Genomic DNA, 21,890 nt, shown 5'->3' on the forward strand with positions numbered 1-21,890 from the left:
CCAACTAATTGCTCTCATGTCGACTCTGTGTCCCCACAAGGCTTAGGTCCTCCCCCTTTATATTATTTGAACTTGGCAGCCATGTTCTTTGTGTGCACGGTCCAACTGGTTTGTCAGCATCGTGAGGATGGGCTTTCCGGATCCTCGGTCCCTCATGTCTTTGTCCAGTTGTTAATTCTGCAACTTTACCGCTATAAACACTTGCTGAGGGAAGTCTTGTCCGCCAATGCTGACGACTCCTGCTCAGATGCCACTCCAACTATGTCCCAGCTCTCTCCCTCACAGATTAAGTTCCTAAAAGTTCCTTTCCTGACCAGGCAGGTGGAATTCATATGTCTATCCAAAAGCAAAGGTGTTCTTGGCTGCATGAATCGTGAGAAAAGAACCGCTTGGAGCCACAGTGGGTTTGACCTCTCTGCTTATCACAGAACAGATCCGTGTCTTTGGCTACATTCAGAAGTATCAGCTAATTGGCAGGACAGGCCCTTGATCTTGTCACCACAGCGCTTAGCCACCATGACGTGAACTAGTGGGCTAGCTCAGCTGAGGAGTCTCGCGCTTCCTTCCTATGCAAACTGTTTTATTTTTGTTCCACAGAATTTAGAAACCAAAGAACCCACCAGAACTCATTCCTTTCCTACCATCCTCTTCCTCTTCTTTCTCTACTCTCCCCAGAGATCATTCGTGTCCCACCAGTTGGGGACACCCGAGGCCCACGAGGCCAACCAGTGTTGGTGCACATAGGTTTACATCTCAGACCCGAGTCGTCTATGTGTAACAGGTTATCACTACCTACAGGCAGCGTGGCCACTACACTAATGACGACTTAGAACGCTGCCTAAAGTGTGTGCTGAAGCATGTGAGGTAGGAGAAGAGGGGGAAGATAATAATTATTTCATCTTTAAACCTCACACCAATGTACATGAATGTCCCAGAGAGAACGGATACGAGGGATCAGGCTTCCTTTTCGTCAACCCTGACCATATCCATGGCATGTCCCCAGGTGATTTTTAGCGCACGCACGCGTGTGTGTGTTTGTGTGTGTGTGTGTGTGTATACTTAGTTATTACAGCACTTTTACATACATAGCATAAAAGTTCATTCTCACAATATCAAGAATATGCTAATATGTAAATGAGCTCAAGTACATAAAATGTATCCAGATATTTCTAGTCACCAGCGAACAATATTAAGAGGTAGATGGCACGCTTCACGAAGCGATTTACTATGACTGCCATTTAACCCAAATGGTTATACTGCACATAGGCTGCGTGGAAGCCCAAAAATGCATTCGTAATGTGCTCCTGGAGAAAGGGGATTATAGTCACACTGCAACATTGAAGCTAGTTGGATTCAAACCATTTTTTTCCTACTGTATTAAATCTTTCCTTGTGTTAAGAAAGAGCAGGAACTTGAAGAGTGAAGCTGGTGTAGTTTGCCAAATGAAAAGAGCGGTCGCGGGCTATTCATAAAACTGCTAAACAACAGCGTGGGTAATAGAAGACCCCAAAGAGCTACCAAAAACAAACCGAGCAAACAAAAGCCCACTCTGGTTTTCTTAATAATCATAACTCTGCCTCTCCCTGTGTGATTTGATCTGCATAACACCGCTCAATTAAATTGACAGTTGGACCAAAAATTACTGTCTTGGCTGCTGAGTTACCACCTAGCAAAGCTCTCAAAACCCCCTATTTAAGTCTGCTTTCTCCAAAAAGCACTTTCTTACTCTCTAGAGCGTTACGTGAATCAGGAGTCCTGGAGCCCACAGCGCCTAAGTGTGGTTAGCAGGTTGGAAACGAGTAAGCACAATGGAAATGGACCCTCTTTGGTTACCATGGATACCTTAGATCTAAAGGACTCCTATTTGGGGTACTCATCAGCCACCACTAGAACAAAATCCCTCATGCTGCTTGGACCTACATATGGTCATAAATGTTTACTGCACACATACGGTGTTCTAGGAATGCTCTGAAATGGCAGAACCATACTGCGGGAAACCATTTCTTTCCTCTGGTGCATTTGCACTACCTGCTTCCCGTCTAGAGAAGTAAAGGTTTTATTTTGCAATCCACTTTGCAGAAGTGAGCGTTTCTGCTAGATCACTAAAATGGCTTAGCTAAAATCAGACCCAAGTTTAATTTCTGTGGCAGGCCAACTCACCTCAAAATGCTTACAAAAGTTTTACAAGCCCCTACACTGTGGGGGTCTCAACTGTAGTAGTCTGGACAAGAGAATCCTCCAAGGAGACTGGCAGGGTATACGGCCTTTACCTATTCACGTGAAATCTTGCAGAGCACTTCGTCTGAATGAATCCCAAATTACAACTGACTTTTCTCAACATCTGATCCATTCAAAGAAAGTTTCAGTGATGTATATAATATGTATTAATAATTATATATGTAATAATATATATATTAATCTTTGAAATCTAATGATCCTTGAAGCCAAAGCAGTTAGTTTAAACTCACTGGAGACATGTTAGTCCTCTTCACAGATGTTCATTTTATCCTACGAGGAGGAAGGTACAGGCAACTTGGGAGATCGGGCCTTACACTTGTACCCTGTTTTGACTTAATGGCTTTAGTAAACCAACAGAAACACTCTGTCCCATAAAGATAATTGCACAACAAAACTTTATCTTTTCCATATGGCAAATGGGACGTCACTCAGTGTGACTTAATGATGTAGCCCCCCCACAGGACCCTCTCGAGGCTCATTTGCCTGCTCTACCAGGAGGCCAACCCGTATGATGTACCTCAGTAGGGAACCGTCTCAACCGCTAATGACGGTAAGAGCCAAGCCACTGTCATGAGCTGGGCATGGAGGGACAGAGGTGTAGACAGTGAGGTGGCTGGGGAAGACGATGGTCATCCAGACAACACAAGCTTCTCTATCTCCTCTACATTCACCGTCCCCTTCCTTTCCACCGTCTACGCTTGTCTCCTCCATTCTTTCTCGGGATCTCGACCCACAATCACAGCTATGGCTATTCTGCCATTGTGTCCTGTTTTAAAGTCTTTAGCTTGGCCCCTCCCCTAGACTCCATGTGTATGTAGTTGAGTATGTGAGCGTTGCCTCTGCACCTAATACCTCATGTCCATTATTTTTCTACAAGATTGTTTTTTAAACCTAGTAGGTGTAATATCTGTACCTTATTTTTAGTCCAAACATTTTCCTTGTTTTGTTTAACCTTCTAGAATACAAATGACTTCTAATAGCTAGCTTCCTTTGTATACGCACCATACTGACTATTTTAAAATAGTATTCTAATGTAAATTCAGAAATGTTTCCTTTTTCCTTTTACAGCATAAGCTCCATGTTTGCTGCATGATTCTGAGAACAGATAAATCTACTCAATGCGTCTCCAAGTCGTACCACAAAATTAGGAAAAAGTTTGTGTATAAACTGATCTTTTTTACAAAATAGGTTGGCGTGTTAGCATGCGAAATATAGTTTATTCAGAAAAGAGTCACACATTTCTTCACTCTTTTAAAATTTCGTATATCAGGCTAGAAAGATGGCTCAAGAGTTAGGAGCACCTGCTCTTCTTTCAGAGGACCCAGGTTCAATTCCCAGCACCCACCGCTTGGCTCACAACCCTATGTAACTCCAGTTCCAGGGACTTTGACAACCTACCTTCTTCCAGCAGGCACATGCATGGTACTCAGATAAAATACCCGTACGCATAAAATAAAATAAAAACACTAAAAATGGTCCCACATACATAAGCTGCTTACATCACGTGGACAGATACACACATGGATGGTCGTAGATGAAAAGACTCTAAATAAAGTGTCTTGAAAAGGAAAAGAAACGTGTTTTCACAGTGAACTGCATACAGGGAGCAATGAACAAAACACAAGGAATCTGATTCACCCAACTCGGTTTTCGTGCATTGTGGTGATCAGCAAATTTTTTTTTCTTCTGTAACTGCTCTCTTCCTCTCTTCAGTCACTGGCTAAGGAATTGTTGGGAGTAATACATCTCCTTCCCATTGCACAGAAGCGCCTGCACCCACGTTTCCATGCTCCTCCTTCCACAGCATCACCCTAAGCCCATGACCTTGAACAAGGCCTAATCGAGAGAGCCTATGTCTCCCCATCTTTAAAGATTTTGTTTCCAACACCTGCTGCTTCCTACTTTGCGATCTCACTAAAAACAGTGGTTCTCATGCCTTATATTCATTTCTCTAAGTGTCAGGGGCCAAGAGATTAGCAACAGAAGCTACCCTTTGGGATAGAGTAACTAATGACATAACGCTACAGAAAAACGCTTTTAAAACTTTCAGTTGCATGGTTTTAAGAAGTCTTTTTGTGAGATTTGAGTAGCCCAGCACATGCTTTTTTTCTTCTCCATTCAACAAATATGTACAAAGAAGCTACTATTTAATAGCTAGATATTACACACACACACACACACACACACACACACACACACACACACACACACACACACATACACGAAGCTTATGGTAAATGGCATCAAATGTAAATCATGCTCCAAAGTGATCCCTGTAAGCAAAACCAGGTAATATTGCAAGCAAGGGCTCGATGGACATCCCTGCTCCTTCTGTAAGACGGCTTGCCTCTGCCTAGGAGAAGTGGGTGCTATTGATGGTGTCCATTGTAGAGGCTGAGGCTGATGGGGAGAGAGGAGGAGTGGGCACGCCAGGGCTGAGCACCTAGCTTCACTTGTGCCTCTTGTAGTGCAACCCATGTTCTGTGATTTTGTCTTAAGTCTTCCAAGAAGTCCAGCCTGTGGTGGATGCTTGATGAGTGTGGAGCCCTTGACTAATAAAGAGATTTTAAATGGGTCCCCAACGTCACACCTACCTAGGCAATGCCACCCACATGTCCTCCTAAGATCAAGGGTGACAATATATCTGTGACTGTCAAGATCTTCCCTTTTATGACCTTAGTGAATATTCCTAGAGACTCCTTTAATAATCTAGGTTAAAATAACACAGCATGACGGTCAATTAGGGTAGACACAGAGAGCCAGTTTCTGAAAAGGACAACAGAGGAGCACAGAGACAACACAGAAGAGCACAGAGACGACCACAAGGGAGCACAGGGACAACCACAGGGGAACACAGGGACAACCACAGGGGAGCACGGGGACAACCACAGGGGAGCACGGGGACAACCACAGGGGAGCACGGGGACAACCACAGGGGAGCACGGGGACAACCACAGGGGAGCACTGGGACAACCACAGGGGAGCACAGGGACAACATTCTGACTCTGGCCTGGCCTTCAGGTAGCTTTGCATTAAAGGATCCCCCTTATTGCAATAGTTAATATACTTTTTTAAAGCCTTGGAATGCTGAGTTATTAGGCTGTATGTTACTCTCTCGTGGATTCAATGCATAAAAGCAAAAGCATAAGGGTGTCTGTTAAATATCACAGAGAGACCGAAGAGACCCAGCAATGTCCTTATTGGGGTGGGAGTTGCCCCTCCCCCATTCTTAGAGGATTTTATTCTAGAAGAAAACTAATCACCACACACACACACACACACACACACAGAGAGAGAGAGAGAGAGAGAGAGAGAGTTACTTGCAGAAGATAAGAGAAACAAATATAAATACTTTGCACTTTCAAACCTCAGACCAAGGTAGGATTACCAAGCCAAACTGCTTCCTGCCTTCCTTCCTTTCTTCCTTCCTTCCTTCCTTCCCTCCTTCCTTCCTTTCTTCCTCCCCCCCCCCCCACTCTCTCATTTCTTTCTTTCTCTTTATGGGAAAGAATGGTTGAGAACCATAAAATCAGCCATCAAACACACAGATTACCGGGGGATGAGTCAAACGACTCAACCTACCTCATACGTATGCACACTCAGCCTCTTGAATTGGTACATACGATTGGAACCGGCATCAAACCATAAAAATAACTCATATGTCTGTTATGTTTTTCCATTTTAAGCTTATAATAGCAGTAACGACCTCAGCAAAAGACATTTCCTTGGAATTAATGGCTGGCTGGGAGGCAGAGCCAAGGGCCACTGGTTCTTCCCAGCTGGTCATTAATCCCAGGAAATGCCTGCACCTCCATCACTGTTGCTAAAGCCCCATTACAGAAATTTCTCACAGTTCCAGTGTATGGAAATCTGAGGCTATTTTGCAAGCCTGAGGTATTCATGTGAGTTAATAGGCCACCACTGAGCACAGCACACATAATTATCAAAATGACAAAAGGGAAAATATTGTTCTCCTAGGTCTGTAAGATTATAGGAAATGGGGAACAGCCTTATGGGAAGGGTAAGGCTGAAGCTAAACTACATTAATTTAAAGGCAGATTGGAATCACATATATAAAAGTTAGTAAAGAAAAAAAAGACAAGACAATTTACTCCAATTACTTAAAATATTTTTAAAAGATACAAATTAAGGTTTTATATACACCTCTTCCTAAACCGATTATGTCATGTTAGAGAGAATGGTTATAATAAAAAAGAATTGTATACAACCAGCGAAGTTTAAGGGAAGGAATACGTTTGAGAATGGGGGATATGTTTAGTAAGATTCATAGGCATTCACCATTAAATATTTCAGGCAAATATTCTGTTCTAGACTGTCTGACTACAGAAGCAAGCAAACAACCGCCACAAGCACGATGACCTGAAGTCCTGCTTTTTGTCTTAACTAGAGGCTTAGCACAAGCAAACAAGGGAGGAGAAAGTTGGAAACCATAGGCACACTCTTGGTGTCCTGTGCTATCTTATTTAGATGTCTTCTTAAAAATTCACAAGCTTTCAAGCTTCATTGAAAATGAAAATTAGATGCTTTCGGATCTATTCATTCCCCACTTTTAAAACACTGGGCCCAACAAACAGTTCAAAGGAAGGAGTTAATCCAAAAATCACACCCCAAACAGCCTATAAATCTTTCCGGCGTGTTCTTATAACAAACTACAAATGTTGGCCATGATGCTTTGGATTTAATGAAACCCCATGTTCGTTTTCCTCATGGGTTACAAATGCCTGCCTTATTCTCAAATGAGCTTGAAGCCGAGGCCTGCTCCAGGTTACACTGCATCCCTAAAAAGATTTGCTGAAGTTCTAACTCACGTTGCATCTACAGGGGTGAAGCCTTATTTGGAAATGAGGTCTTTGTATTCATAGTCAAGTTAAGATAGGGTTATTTGGATGGGTTATGCTCAAATATGGCCAGGTATCCTTTAAGGGGGGGGGAGGGAGGGAGGGAAGGGAGGGAGGGAGGAAGAGAGAGAGGGAGAGAGAGAGAGAGAGAGAGAGAGAGAGAGAGAGAGAGAGAGAGAGTTCTAGAACACATAACATAAGGACCTCCATTGGCAACAAAGTACATAGTACATGACAAAACCTTCCAGAGTGGTGAGTTTTAAAATCCAAGAGACATTAATAACCATGAGTGATCAGGACACTAAAGAAAAGGCACGGAAATGATTCTCACATAGAAGCTTCTAGAGTATCCTGCCTCACACCTGTAATCCTAGCACTTGGGAGACTCGGTAAGAGGATCACTGCAAATCCAAAGCTAGCCTGGTTGAAGATCTTGTCTCAAAAAGGAGAAAGAAACAGAGACAGACACACAGACTAACACACACACACACATACACACACACACGGCGGGGTGGGTACAGAAAGAGGCATGTGCGGAGACAGAGGAGAGAGATCATGCATTACTGGCTTCTGGAGAGCAGTGTGACCCTGTAAACACCTAGATGTACAATTTCTGCTTCCCAGTACTGAGAGAGAGAGTAAGTTTCTATTGTGCGAAGGCACCCAGGCATGCGATACTTTGTTGCACTCGATCCTTTGTTACATCAACCCTCAGAAAACCTAATACAGGACCCTGGGGTGCGGGTGGGGGTTGGGGGAAAGAGGGGGATCAGGGCCAACATTACAAATGGAAAACGAAGGAAAGTCAGAAAGTCAGGCCAATAAGATGAAGCCATTCGTTAAAGAGAAAAGCAAGGGATTGGCAGTCAGGAAACCTGGTTCCTGTCGTGGTAATGGGGCTTGCGTCCTGGAGCTGGACACTTAATTGCTCTCTGCTTTGGCTTTATCACCTGCGGAACACGAGAGGCTGGAACTCCATAAGCTACAGACTAAATCCAGGCTCATATCTGGGGAGGCTGAGCACCAATCAAAGCAACATTTTAATGCTTTCGTGGTTCCAGTTTTGGCACTGCAGGGACCTCAGTGACAGGACACAGGAACACAGCTGCGTCTTCATCTGCCGCCAGCCGCGTCCACACCAGCAGGCTGCACACATTAATGTGAACCAGGTAAGAAGGAAAGAAGCCTGCTATGGAAATAACAGTACCCTGCTCTGGTACTCTCTCATAAATGTTGTCCTTTAAAATGCTGGCTTTGCTTCTGTGCTGTTGGTTTCTTTGTTTTCCCTACAATTCAAAGATTCTCTGAAAATGTCTCTGGCTAATCTAAAAGTGAGATTTTATTTAAGTAAGATAAACACACACACACACACACATACACGTGTGTATGTGTGCTCATCTTACTTAAATAAAAGATATATATAATAAATTAGTATGCATAATATACATAACTATAAATTCTAAATCTGCATATATAATAAATTAGAACATCACTTATAATTAAGAAATATTTTCTTTTAAAGTGTCAGTAGGAATAGTATTAGCCGAAAGAAAAGGGGGAAAAATCACTCTTGTAGAATACCATGGAGTAGGGACTCGGGTTCTAACAGGGCACTGGATATGTATTCTCTAGGTATCGACATATTCTCTAAAGGGCCCACACAATGATCACTTGTAGAGCTGGCTCATTGGTCATTATACCTAAGTATAAATCACTGTCCTCTAACTACTGAGATCCCAGACATGACCAGTAGAATACAGCAGGCCTTTCCATTCTAAAATGGTAATGTCAGGACTTTGGACTATTTATGAACTCAGTTTTTCTCAGAGTGGAGATTCTTAGCCAGAGACAGGCCTTCACCAGGTTTTGCTAAGGCTTTGCTTCATGTGTATGTGTGTGCGTATGTGCATGCATGCATGCATCTGTGTACGTGTGTGCATGTGTGCGTGTGTGTGTGTGCACTTGTGTGTGTGTCTATGTGTACATATGCACATAAGAAAGACACATGCACAAGTGTGTTTACGTTAAGAACGATGCCTGGCATTTTTCTTTCTTCATTATTCATTTACATATTTATTATTTTTAGTTGGGAGACCCACTGCTGTGATTGCACTATCTCGTGTAGGGCTTCCTAACAGTGTCAAGGTGATGAGGTTTGACTGCACTCCATACTAGAGACCGGGATAGATGATCAAAGTACAATTAACAGGGCAGTTTGCCCAGCGACTATCTGCTTGTGTGGACATATACAAATCTATGTAAAACAAGTAACTTCTGGTCTAATTTTTATTTATGTACTTATCTATATTTATTTAGATTTGAGGGTTGCCAATCAAAACTAAGGCTTTGAGCATGCTCTGCACATGTTGAACCACGGAGCTACACCCACAGCTTTTATTTCTGAGGAGGGTATATCCATAAGTGCACAACTTTGATGACGTATTTTAACATATCCCAAAAGACAAACAGGTACTCAACGAGGTATGGTGCATGTGGCCTCAGGAAAAGCAGGTGTGTGCTGCACTCCCGTGCCAGTTTCCTTTCTCGGCCTCTCAAATTGGCAGAACTCTTAATGCAGTAAAGGACGGCTTACTCCAGGCAAGTTAGAAACCGTGTGCCAAGCCCACCTATGATTCTGCTTGGGCTAGCCAGCTATTCATAAGAAGGGAATCTGAAGAATCACCCATACAGCCACAGGAAGGAAACACCGGCCCCTCTGCCAATCCTCCTACAGCTAGGCCCTGTCCTAGTATATTGAAAAGACATGGCATATTTCCGTGTCTTTTGTCATGGGCTAAGTTAAAACTTCTCAAGCAACTATCTTAAAAGACAATACTGCTGACGATATATTTCTGAACCTAAATGTGTGATAAAAAGTGGTCCACAACGTCATCTCTGCACAGACACACACAAATAATTACATACAAAACTGGGGCCAGGAGTGTGATAGGACTCTGGTTAACAGCAGCATCCTAGTTGAGGTGGACAGGGTTAACTATGGTTTATACAGGCCAGAGCATCGTTCAGTAGTAGAGGCTTTGGGCCGATCCCCAGAGCTGCAGAAAAAATTAGAAGAGAGAAAAAGGCACCAGTGTGAAGGAGCTAGACAGAATAAAACAGGCATTTCTTAAAACTACATGTGAGTCTCCAGGAAGACAAAAATAATCCAGCTGGAGTTTGGAGTAACAGGGGAGGAAGAAAGAAGGGCAAGAAAGCCACTTTAATTTAATAAATATACACAAGTAAGACTATCAAAAGATTCTCTTCCAATTCAATGTTTTCCTCTTCTAGGAAGCTGGAGAAACGTAGAAGACACTTCTACTGGTGCGTGTGTGGGTGTGTGCGTGCGTGCGAGCTTGTTTGTGTGTGTAGGGGTGGATAAAACACAAATAACATAGGCAAAACACAGATGTCAGAAGTGACACCCAATCAGCTATTTTTTTTTTATAAAATGCTTTCCCAAATGCCAAGCGCTTAGAGATGCTGCATTAAGTTAAAACTCATCCATTCTGACAGAAATCTTAAGATCGTTGAGTCCAGTCAGCCCAGTCATAAAGCCAGAGCCATGACCTTTCCCGGGTTGGCTAACTGGAACTCCATTCATACACGTTTACCCATCCTTCTTGGGGAATTCCAGTTAGGGGACCTAGAGTTCTGGGGGGGTGGCATTCTCAGATTTGAGTGTTTCTACTTCGGATCCCAAAAGAGACAGAAAAACAAGTCAATTTATTGAGTGTTCACTGTACGCCAAGCACTGTGCATTGAGCTTTCCAGACCAGGAAGGGTGGGCCCCGTGTGTGGTGAGGATTCAGGCTCAGGCCCCAGACATAACATCACCCTACCACCCTGCCTGCTCTCAGTCACTGACTTGGGAGGCCAGAAACAATTCAATGATTCAATGACTAAGGTCATAGGCAACCATGAAGGAAATGCCTCAGGGAAGCAGCCCCCTGAGACTCTCTCAAGATCAGCTGCCCCATGATAGCTGGTTCTCCGGGATGCAGGAGCATGCTAAGAAACTGTAGGAGCACCGGACCAAATTCTATTGTGGTATTTAGAATGCCCAAATGTGTGTATGTTCAGGGTCGCAGTTAGTGCGAAACAAAACTAAGTTGAGCAAAAGAACCAAAAAATTACATAGAGGAAGGGACACTTGTTTTGTGTGCCCTGGCTGTACCATGGATAGATTTAAGCTATAGAAACAATAGCGTATGAAAATATTCTGAAGCACTGCGATGTTTACCACACTTCCGTTTCTCCCCAGTGTTAGTCTGGGTGGTTCAGCTCAAGGATTCAACTTTACCACAGGTCGACTCAGCTCATCAACCTTCTTCTTTCCTAACACGTAAAGAGTGTATCTCCATAGACATGGCTACACCCTTTGTCTGGAGTCCCTGCAACTGTCTGGTCACTTTTATACCAAACAACCTGTCATGTGTGCTTTGTCCACACGTTCTATTAGAATGCGACAGCTACTATTTCAGGTGGCAAAATTCCCCAAGCCTTCCTTTGCACATTCACCGCCCATCTCTCTCATTCCCACTAACATCATTTGACTCTTTCTAAACATTACCCAGCTCCACACACCAGTGACACCGTCGGTGCTGGAACTTTAACCTTCCAACAACAAAAGCAGATGGAAATGAACTAAGTTAATGCCTCATAACTTCAGTGGGGGGACTGGAGAGGTGGCTCAACACACAGGGGCACTGGCTGTTCTTGCAGAAGACCTGGGTTTGATAACTAGCACCACACACACACACACACACACACACACACACACACACACTGTTCTTGCAGAAGACCTGGGTTTGATAACTAGCACCACACACACACACACACACACACACACACACACACACACACACACGGTGACTCAATGACTCCAGCTCCACGGATCTGATTCCCTCTCTGGCCTCTGCAGGAATCAGGCTCACAAGTGGGAATCAAAAGTGTGTACAGGCCAAAGAGCCATGCACATGAAACAAACACCTTCTGTGGGAGACGAGGGTGAGGTTGCAGATGTTGAGTAAAGTGTTAAAACTTACATGTGTGACAAGACCAAGTTTGTTCTCTGGTTGTGTGATAGCGTTTTTGACTTACTGCCATCTCTTTAAGATTCTATGTGCTCCAAGAGTTATAAATCTTCTTCTTACCTTATTCTGATCTCAGGAAGACACAGAAGGAACAATTTTTATCCCCAGGTGTGACATGAGCAGGCTGGACTGGAGGGATAGCTCAGTGGTTAAGAACACTGTCTGCTCTTCCAGAGGTCCTGAGTTCAATTCCCAGTACCCACATGGTGGCTCACAACCATCTGTAATGGGAGCTGATGCTGTCTGATGCTGTCTTCTGTCATTCAGGCTCACATGCAGACAGAGTGCTCAGGTACATAAACAAATCTTTTTAAAAAGAAGTAAACAGGCAGAATTAAAAGCCAAACCACAAACCTAGAAACTCATTAGGTCAGAAGCCAGACAGATCAAATTTTCACTTCAAGCACAGTGTTCCACCCAGCTTACCTAAGACCTGTGGACCGGCAGATTAGAAAAACAAGACTTAAAACTGTCTGGGATGTTATGGAAAAGGGGAAAGTGACTCGATGCATACCCATGGCTTTTAATCATAATGACACAAGCAATACCCTCCTGGGCATCTCTTGGGGAATAGGATAAAACTACACAGCTATCAACCATTTCATATCCCAAATGTTGTCGTAAATATTTAAGAGATTCCCCCCAGGGAAGGTGTGAGGAGATGGACTCATGGTACCTGGTCACAGGCAACTGGCCATGTGGCAAAACGTAGATTAAAGTTAATGACTTACTTTAGTTATGATCTAGTCAGAGCAGAGCCAGGCTCTATGGCCAAGGTATTTATAAATATATTTTGAGTCTGAGTCTTATAAATGTTCTGGGAACATCAGGCTGGAAGGAAGAACTGGGCACAATTTCTACATCCAGAAGAAGAAAGGTTCATAAATGTATACACATATACACACGCCTATGAATAAACACATATACACATATACATACTTATGTATACACACATATACATATACACACATACACACACGCTTATGAATACACACATATACACATATAGACACTTATATACACACATATACACATATACATACTTATGTATACACACATATACATATACACACTTATGCATATACATATATATATATATACACATATACATATGCACATACATATGTATATATACACACATACACATACATATACTTATGCACATACATATACATACACACATATATATATACACACACACAAACACAAACAAATACACACCTACAATATACACACATACACAAACACACATACATACACAGGTAGCACTTGAAGAGTGTTAGAGAAAAATGCTTTCTGGATTCGACTACCTCCCCATGAAACACTGAAAGCACACCCACTGCCTCTCTACGTCGATGTAAACTCTACAAGATCCCCATGGAAGATCAAAAGCATTATTGACCGATTTCTCCCCTTTTCTTTAATGTCATGCTAGTAGTAAATTCTAACCCCAAGGGAAAAGAACGCAAATAGGTCGTAAGAATGAGTTCTGTCTACAACACGAGGAGCCGCCTTAGAAAACTATTTTGTGAAGTTTAAACCAATTGTGAGCTCTTCTTTTGGGAGTTGATCCAAAACTGGGTCAAAAAGTCCTTTCCAGGGACTGAGCTCAAACCTATTTTAGAAGTCAGACTGCCATTTCCAGAGTGAAGAGGTGGAGGCAGAAGCGACATGAGGCACAATCCTCTGGGGGCCTGTGAAACAGACCTGCCACCAGTTTACTAAGTGGCGAGGCATGAGCGAGCACTTGAAGCTATTCGGAGGCCATGTTTTCACAACTGCAGGCTGTGTGAGCATAAACCTTATACAGTTTCTTTACAAACGTAATTGGATTAAAGAGAAAAAATAAAGCTAAAAAATGAATGTCAAACTACGCTCGCTACGAGAAAAAAAAACATTCAAAGAGCTTGCTTTGTAATATAGCTTATCTACACTAATGAACAACTGCGTTCTAGTCACTAAATATTAATTAGACATTGCTATTGGCCTGACATGGAGTATCAAGAACCATAATGAACGTATGCATGCTTGCTGAACAAGGCTGCTAATGTCTTCTCACAGGATTCCTCACAACAGCCCCATGAGGAAGCTTTGTCTTACACACATGGACCTGCTGACTGGTGACAATGAGTGACTTGCCTTGAAGAAGTGGCTACTGAAGCCAGGCAGCCTAAGCTACTAATGACTCTGATCAGTTCTCTCCTGTCTCCAGTGCCAAGGGTCAGAGGTCAGTACATATGCCTCTGACCTGCTAAGAGCTCATTTTTAAATACAGAGGGTATTCAGAAATTCCCAAGGATGCGGGGAAGCTTCCCTAAGACCTGGTAATTTAAAATATATCTTCAGAAACAGAAATGGCCCACAGCTGCCATCGCTGTTCAGAAACGCCGAGACCAACCTGTATGGAAGTGATATCTACATAGAATTATCAAGGCCTTTCTCATTTCTCTTCTCCATAGAATGTGTAACGGACTATGGATGCCCAAATTTCCAAGCCTGGGTTAACTCTGAACACCTGCTGTAGTGTCGGGAAGAACTCCGTATGAATGGCCACTACAGCACCCATTCATAAATTACGTATTAAGAATAGTCCATTCAAATGATGGGTTTCCTTTGCAGATTCCCCAGGCTAAGCCAGGTCCCATCTACTTTGCTGGCCCTTACCTCCCCAAGACTTGGCACAGGTTTGACCCATAGTACCCTTAGAAGACATTAGCAAAATGTTCGATCAATAAAACAAAAAACAAAAAACAAAAAAAGTCACACAATCCCAGAGTCTCTGAGTTGGAGCCCTGGGGATTAAATGGTACATCCAAGCAAGAGGTAAGCACAAACAAGGGAACAAAGACATGCTTAGGAAGTTGCTACCTCAGTGTGAGCCACAGCTACATTCAAGCTCCATTTTCTGGGCAAAGGTCCTGAAACCGTAATACACATAGTCACGTGGACCTCTTTTAGTCACCTGGTTAACACGGTCTTCATGACATTTCCTTCCATGAAATTTATTACACGTGTTGGGTGGTGGTGGTACACACCTTTAATCTCAGCACTTGGAAGGCAGAGACAGGTGGATCTCTAAGTTCAAGGCCAGCCTGGTCTACAGAGTAGTTTCCAAGACAGCCAATGCTATACAGAGAAACCCTGTCTCAAAAACAAAAAGAAACAAAACCAAAAATTATTATAAGCTTAGGGCATTGAGAGCTTTGTAACATTTTAACAACCAGGTAAGACCCTTTCAACATCATAGGCAATCTCATCCACGCTGTCTGAATTTAAAGAGCCGAGATTCCACAACCTGAATCTAATGTAGTAACAGATTTGGTACAATTCTTTGAGTTTAAATAGGGACAAAAAGCCTTAGATTGCTTTCCGCCGGGGCAGCCATCTTCCAGTAACTCGCCACAATGACGCACACTAAAGGAAAGAGGAGAGGTACTCAGTATATGTTCTCTAGACCTTTTAGGAAACATGGAGTCATTCCTTTGGCCACATACATGTGAATCTACAAGAAGGGTGATCTACAAGAAGGTAGACATCAAGGGAATGGGCACTGTTCAAAAAGGAATGCCCCATAAGTGTTACCAGGGCAAAACCGGAAGAGTCTACAGTGTCACCCAGATGCCATGGGCATCATTGTAAACAAGCAAGTTAAAGGCAAGATTCTGGCCAAGAGGATCAATGTGCGGACTGAGCACATCAAGCACTGAAGAGCAGAGACAGCTTCCTGAAGTGGGTGAAGGAGAACAATCAGAAGAAAAAGGAAGCCAAAGAGAAGGGCACCTGGGTTCAGCTGAAGCGCCAGCCTGCGCCACCCAGAGAAGCCCACTTTGTGAGGACTAACGGAGAGGAGCCTGAGCTGCTGGAGCCCAGTCCATACGGACTCATGGCCTAATGGACACAAAGGAAATAAAGGACCTGGACTGCAAAGTCTTTTCCTTAGGTTGAAAAAAAAAGAAGCCTTAGATCAAGTACAGCCTGAGGTTACTAATGAGAGTTAAAGAGATTTCACAGATACTTGTGTTCCAGAGAGTCCTAAAATGAAGCTTCCTAAGTTGTAGGATCATATTTCTTATGAGAATGGAGAGATGCTGGGCGAGGAACAGCCTTCAGTCTCATGGCTGCGTTCAGCTCTTCCTGCAAACAGTGTTCGGGAAAGTACACTCCGATAATCCAAAGACCTTCTGTTGGACACAGTTTCCAGGCTTCTTCTCGCCAGTCTGTTTACCAGCGTTCGTCCCTTTCCTTGCTTCCATCTGGTCAAAGTGCTAATAGCAAAATGGCCAAAGAGGAAGGACACAGCAAAGGAGGAGCCTGAAGACTCCATCCTCAGCCCCTGGCTGATGGAACCGGCTGTGACAATAGGGGATTTTGGGTCTTACAGCCACCAACTCGAGGCACTCATTACACATAGACGATGTTTCTTTAGGGTCCCTCAGTATGAGAAAATGCATGAATAAACGAAGCAACTTGCCCAAAGGAATTTAGACCACAGAGTGCAGAGGTCCTTTTTCACATTGGAGTATAAAAGGGAGGGTTGAATTAATGCTATGAAATGTTGGAATCGTGTGTGTGTGTGTGTGTGTGTGTGTGTGTGTGTGTGTGTGTGTGTGTGTCATACAGGGATCTGGACAAGACAATGAAAGCTATCATCATAGTATATAATTAGAATCAACATGACACTTCTTTTTCTTTGAGATGGCATCTTACTATGTAGCTCAGGCTATTGAGATAGCATCTCACTATGTAGCTCAGGCTAGCCTGAAATTCCATGGAGCACCACCTGCCCTTGCTTCCCAGGTGTTGGGATTAAAGTTGTGCCACCATGCCCAGCCATGACACCATGACACCTTCCTACTGTAATTACTAAGTACATAGAGAAATATATTTGCTTTACTGATGGCACAGCTCGCTCTCTCTCTCTCTCTCTCTCTCTCTCTCTCTCTCTCTCTCTCTCTCTCTGTGTGTGTGTGTGTGTGTGTGTTTTAAAAAATCACTTTATTGTACTGAAGTCAGAAATAAAGCATGGCACAACTAGATTAAGGGCACCACTCAGACACTTGCCCTGCTTCAAACTCTGTCCATCTCAGAGAGCATCCATATGGTAATGGACATTCTGAGGCCATGAGCTTCCCTGCGGTTTCATGCCTTATTATCAACTACATTTTTTTCTACTTCTCCACCACAAAAAAAAAAAAAAAAAAAAAGGAAAACGATGACAGAGTTGAAACGATATTAAAATATTAGCTCTGGATACTCCCTCATGACTCAGATGCTCTCTAGACCACATCCCCTCTATCTTCATCACCTAATAGCTTGCTTGCTCTTTGTTCTAAACTTCAGACTATACCCATGCGCTCGCCTGTTCACATACGCATGTCTACATTACAGGCTAGGATCTACAGATGAGGGAGAACATGTGGTTTTCTTCCTGGGTTACAAGTCCGACTATATTCCTGCAAACTCCATGATTTCATTTTTCTTCATGAGTGAATAATATTCCATCATGTAACCACAGTACATTTTCATGATCTGCTCATTCGTTGATGGACATTTAGTCCCTTCCATCCTCTTGCTATTTTAAGTAGAGTGGCAGTAAATGTGCAAATCTATCTACTGGTAACACGTGGAATATTCTTGTGCAACAGCTGATTGGTATGGAAGATCTGCTAGTTTATAAAAGCATGTTATTATTGGAATTTTTTAAGGAAAAATAAATGATCTTGTTTTTACAAATTCCATTTAGCTGACTTTTTTTTTAAATGTTAATATCAAAGTTGATTCTTTCCCTCTGACCCCTCTCCCCCATATAACTTTAAAATTGTCTGCACTCTGCATTACTGGATAACTCTTCCTAGACACTGAAGTTATATTCATTGTAAACAAGGCAAGTTTAGTTACAATGGGTACACTTTTTTTTTTTAAAGAAAACATACATCTAGAAAGTAAAGAAATAGAAACAGAGACCTAATGCCTTTCTTTCAAGTAGATTTCCAGGTTCTTCAGCCCCTGGATGCTTAGAGTCCTTGAAAGAAAACGGTTTCAATTGGTCTGATGAGATCCGAATTTACTCTGAGTGAGCATCTCCTGCAAGGTCCTCAAATCATCTCTTACGTCTCGAGATGGCTACAAAGCAGGAAAGACAAAAATCTCCCATCTTGCCAATCTAGACTCTTCAAGTATGTGACTAACAAACGAAGTGACATAATTTTCCTGTGTGCCGCAAGCTCTTTTTAATAAAAGTAAGTGCCTCTGGAAGGAGGTAAAGTGGAAATGTATATTTTTAACTTAACATCCTGCATACACCCCACTGTCAAAGAAAGACTATCAGTGGTCAAGGAAGCAGCTGGGACTGTTAGTGACATTCTAGTGACCCTCTAAAGTCAGCACCTGGTCCTTGGGGCAATTCATGATCTCCAGAATCATTTTTTTCCTTTTGGAAAAAAAAGTATTAGTTTCTATTAAGGTGTATTTTTCTTTCTTGAAAATGTTCTAAAAGCAAACCAGGTAAAGGCACTGATAGTCCTCACCCTCTTATGCCTCATGTCTGGCCCTTGCTTCCTCTTCTCCCAGAAGCCCTAGTAGATGGTATGCTTCACGAGTGAAGAGAACATCTTTACTATTTCCTTGTTCCCCTGAGCCTGAGTCCCACACTCTCAGATGTTTCCTAAATATTTTCTGCCCGTGGACCAGGTCCGTAATGAGCGCCACTGTAAAGCAAAATGGAAAAATACAGGTGCTACCTGAATGTGGCAGGTAAGAGGGTGGACTAAGGGGAGGCTGCAGAGGTTCTGAGACCCAGAGCTGTCAAGTTTCTCCAAGTACACATTGAAGTACACAGCATAGACAGTACTCTTCAAATTAAATCAAGGCACAACATCCAACTTCTACCTCAAAGAGAAAGGCTTTGAGCAGCGATGTAAACATTTTCCCTCGTGTGAATAGACACATGATCTTGCTTGAATATCACTGGTGAGCAAGCCTCAAATTTGATGACGTACAACAGAGACATGTTGGAAACAGGATACACAGAAGAGATTCACTGTGCCTCATGCTTAACTACTAGCACTGTGGATCACTGAAGCACAGGCCGTAGTTGGCATTAAGCGGCAAGCATAACAATGGTGTGAAGTATGATCTCTGATGTTTACCAAGCCTTGGGAGTTGTATTGAGCCCTCACACACGTTTTCTCACATAACACTCACACAGATTCTGAGAAGCCTACCTTTTCCAGAGGAAATGGAATGAACACATAATTTGTTCAAGATGAGTGATGGATCAAAACTTGAACCCAAATCCTGTACGTTAGCCCTTGGCTGGGATGGGAAGGTAGGTTCCGTTCTCTCCTATTTTTTTTGGGGGGGGGTTCTTTTTTTTGGAGCTGGGGACCGAACCCAGGACCTTGCGCTTCCTAGGCAAGCGCTCTACCACTGAGCTAAATCCCCAACCCTCTCCTATCTTTTTATGTCTGGCCTCTTACTTGCAGACAGACTGAAAATTCAGAAAACTCCTATGGAAATAATAGATTTGAAATCCAATCAAACCATCGAGAGAATAGACCAAAGGAAGCAATGGACAGTAGCGGTCCTCCTAGCCATCTCTAGTTCAGATGCTCACGGGATCACTGGACCCATCAGTCCCTCACCTTTCTAAGGGGCAGGGCTGAGACCAGGCGCTTTTCAGATTTACACATTTTTGGTGAACTAACTCTTGATTAAATACCCAACTACTGATCCCAGTTACATGAAAGGCTCTTTTCCAGGCAGGTTATATGTATCTGCAAGATTAATAAGACAGGGTACGTATCTGAGACCAAATTTATGAAGCAGCAGCTGAGGAGGCTCCAATGTTTGCCACGATTGGTAAAAAACCCAAGGAAAGAGTCAAGACTGAGAATAACGGTCACATAAGGGGGGTGAGCATTCTGTGGTGCAGTTCAAGAAGGAAACAGGTTTTCATTAAACTAATGAAAGCCTGTTGTGAACAGCCCTGTCTGTCAGTGAGGTAGATGTGGGTCAAGGTTAATAGATGACAGTCACACACACACACACACACACACACACACACACACACACACACACACAACACGGTCAGAAATGGAGACTGAAAATACAATTGATGTGTTCCAGGGACAGACTGGGGGTGTCTACTGAAAAAGGGAAGCTGCTGCTTGACTCCAGAATTGTGTTGTTGACAGGAGCACTGACTGCTCTTCCAGAGGTCCTGAGTTCAATTCCCAGCAACCACATGATGGCTCACGACCATCTGTAATGAGATCCGATGCCCTCTTCTGGTGTGTCTGAAGACAGCTACAATGTATTCACATACATAAAATAAATCTTTATTAAAGAAAAAAAGAAGAAAGATATCCCCATCTTGGCTCCACCCCATCCTGACTACCACAGTGTACTTTTCTCTCTCATTTCCTCCTCCCCATCCCTTAATTACACACAATGTAATAAGCATGTGCACAAACATGTTGTTGTTCTTTCTCTTTCTTTCTTTCATTAAATGGCAAATGTTCTTTCCTGGTCGCCATTAGTTGGAGATGGTCTGGGGGGAGTCACTGGGTTCTGTGAAAATTTTCCCTTTCTCTATTGGTGACATACCCATCATGCTTCTATATCTTAATAATCCAGTGAGCTGTTTATTGAGTCAAAAAACAAAACAAAACCTCATGAAATTACCTGTCTATCTTGTTCACTTGGAGAATTTTAATGTTTTTCACCTATCATGGTGAAACCAAAGGCAATTTGTAACTGTTCTCTATATAGATGTTACATGCAGGTCACCCTGCCTTGAGTAGGGGTAAACTACACTGGAAAAAAGAATGGATCCTTGAACTCCCTTTGAGTCAAGCATATTGTTTAAATAAACTTGTTTTTTAAAACAAATTATAGGACTTTTTTTTTAAGAAAAAAAAACAAAAACAAAAACACTTTAAGACGAAACCTACAAGAATAAGGGGAATAATCTAGCCTAGTAAATCCAGACAGTTTAAAATTGTATCTCCAATTCAAGGATATCAGTGAATGCAACTGTTGGAAAGCATCATCCCTACATAAAGCACAAGCTCATTTCCTATGGAAAATGCAGTGATTTATTTCTCCATACAAACTTCCCAGTAAATAACGCCACTGAGCCGAAGGCCCCGCTGTGACTGATTGCGCAAGTCACCAGCAGAAGATACACAAGCAAAGAGGAAACACGTTGTCTAGAAAAAATACACCATTTCCTTTGATTTCCTCTCCTAAGTGGAGAGACTCTTCTTCTAAGACCAAATCGGGGACTCGCTACCATGCACCACACAAAACTTTCCATTCTCACAGCCAGGAAAAATTACAGACCAGGTAAGTCAATGGGGGGGCGGGAGGGGGGTCACGCAGCTGTTGGCAGGAAGCCAAGGTCTACTGGCTGATGCGTCCAAGCACTTCTTAACCAGCTGGAAGGTGAGACACCTATAGTCCAGGTAGCCTCCAAATAAACAAGGACCCCTTGGGGAAAAAATTATGCAGACCCTTTAATTGCTCAATGCTAGCATTCTGTCTAAGCTCCACCCCCACAGTTACCTGGCAACAGCCAGGTGTGTCTGACACTGTAAAAGTGGCTGCCTGTCCCCTCCTCTCTCTCTTGCTCTCACCCTCTTCCCCCCTTTGTCCCCTCTCTTTCCATTCCCTTCCCCGCTTCTCTCCAAGTGCT

At 42.9% G+C, this 21,890-nt stretch overlaps 1 protein-coding gene and 1 long non-coding RNA gene across 8 annotated transcripts in view; one reads left to right on the plus strand and one right to left on the minus strand.

The window, feature by feature from the left end:
• Positions 1-21,890, minus strand: part of Hmga2 (high mobility group AT-hook 2) — a 121,846-nt gene that overhangs the window by 79,698 nt on the left and 20,258 nt on the right. The gene's annotated exons all lie outside the window — the stretch shown is intronic.
• Positions 7,283-20,663, plus strand: LOC102549309 (uncharacterized). 6 transcript variants are annotated; one of them, XR_010053333.1, is made up of 5 exons: positions 7,283-7,486; positions 8,159-8,266; positions 18,180-18,432; positions 19,401-19,520; positions 20,321-20,663. It is a non-coding gene; the product is annotated as an uncharacterized LOC102549309 (long non-coding RNA). The 6 variants fall into 6 exon arrangements; XR_010053330.1 differs by having other exon boundaries at positions 7,303-7,486; positions 8,062-8,266; XR_010053332.1 differs by having other exon boundaries at positions 7,303-7,486; positions 20,389-20,663.

Source organism: Rattus norvegicus, chromosome 7, assembly GCF_036323735.1.
Source record: "Rattus norvegicus strain BN/NHsdMcwi chromosome 7, GRCr8, whole genome shotgun sequence".
NCBI lineage: Eukaryota > Metazoa > Chordata > Mammalia > Rodentia > Muridae > Rattus > Rattus norvegicus.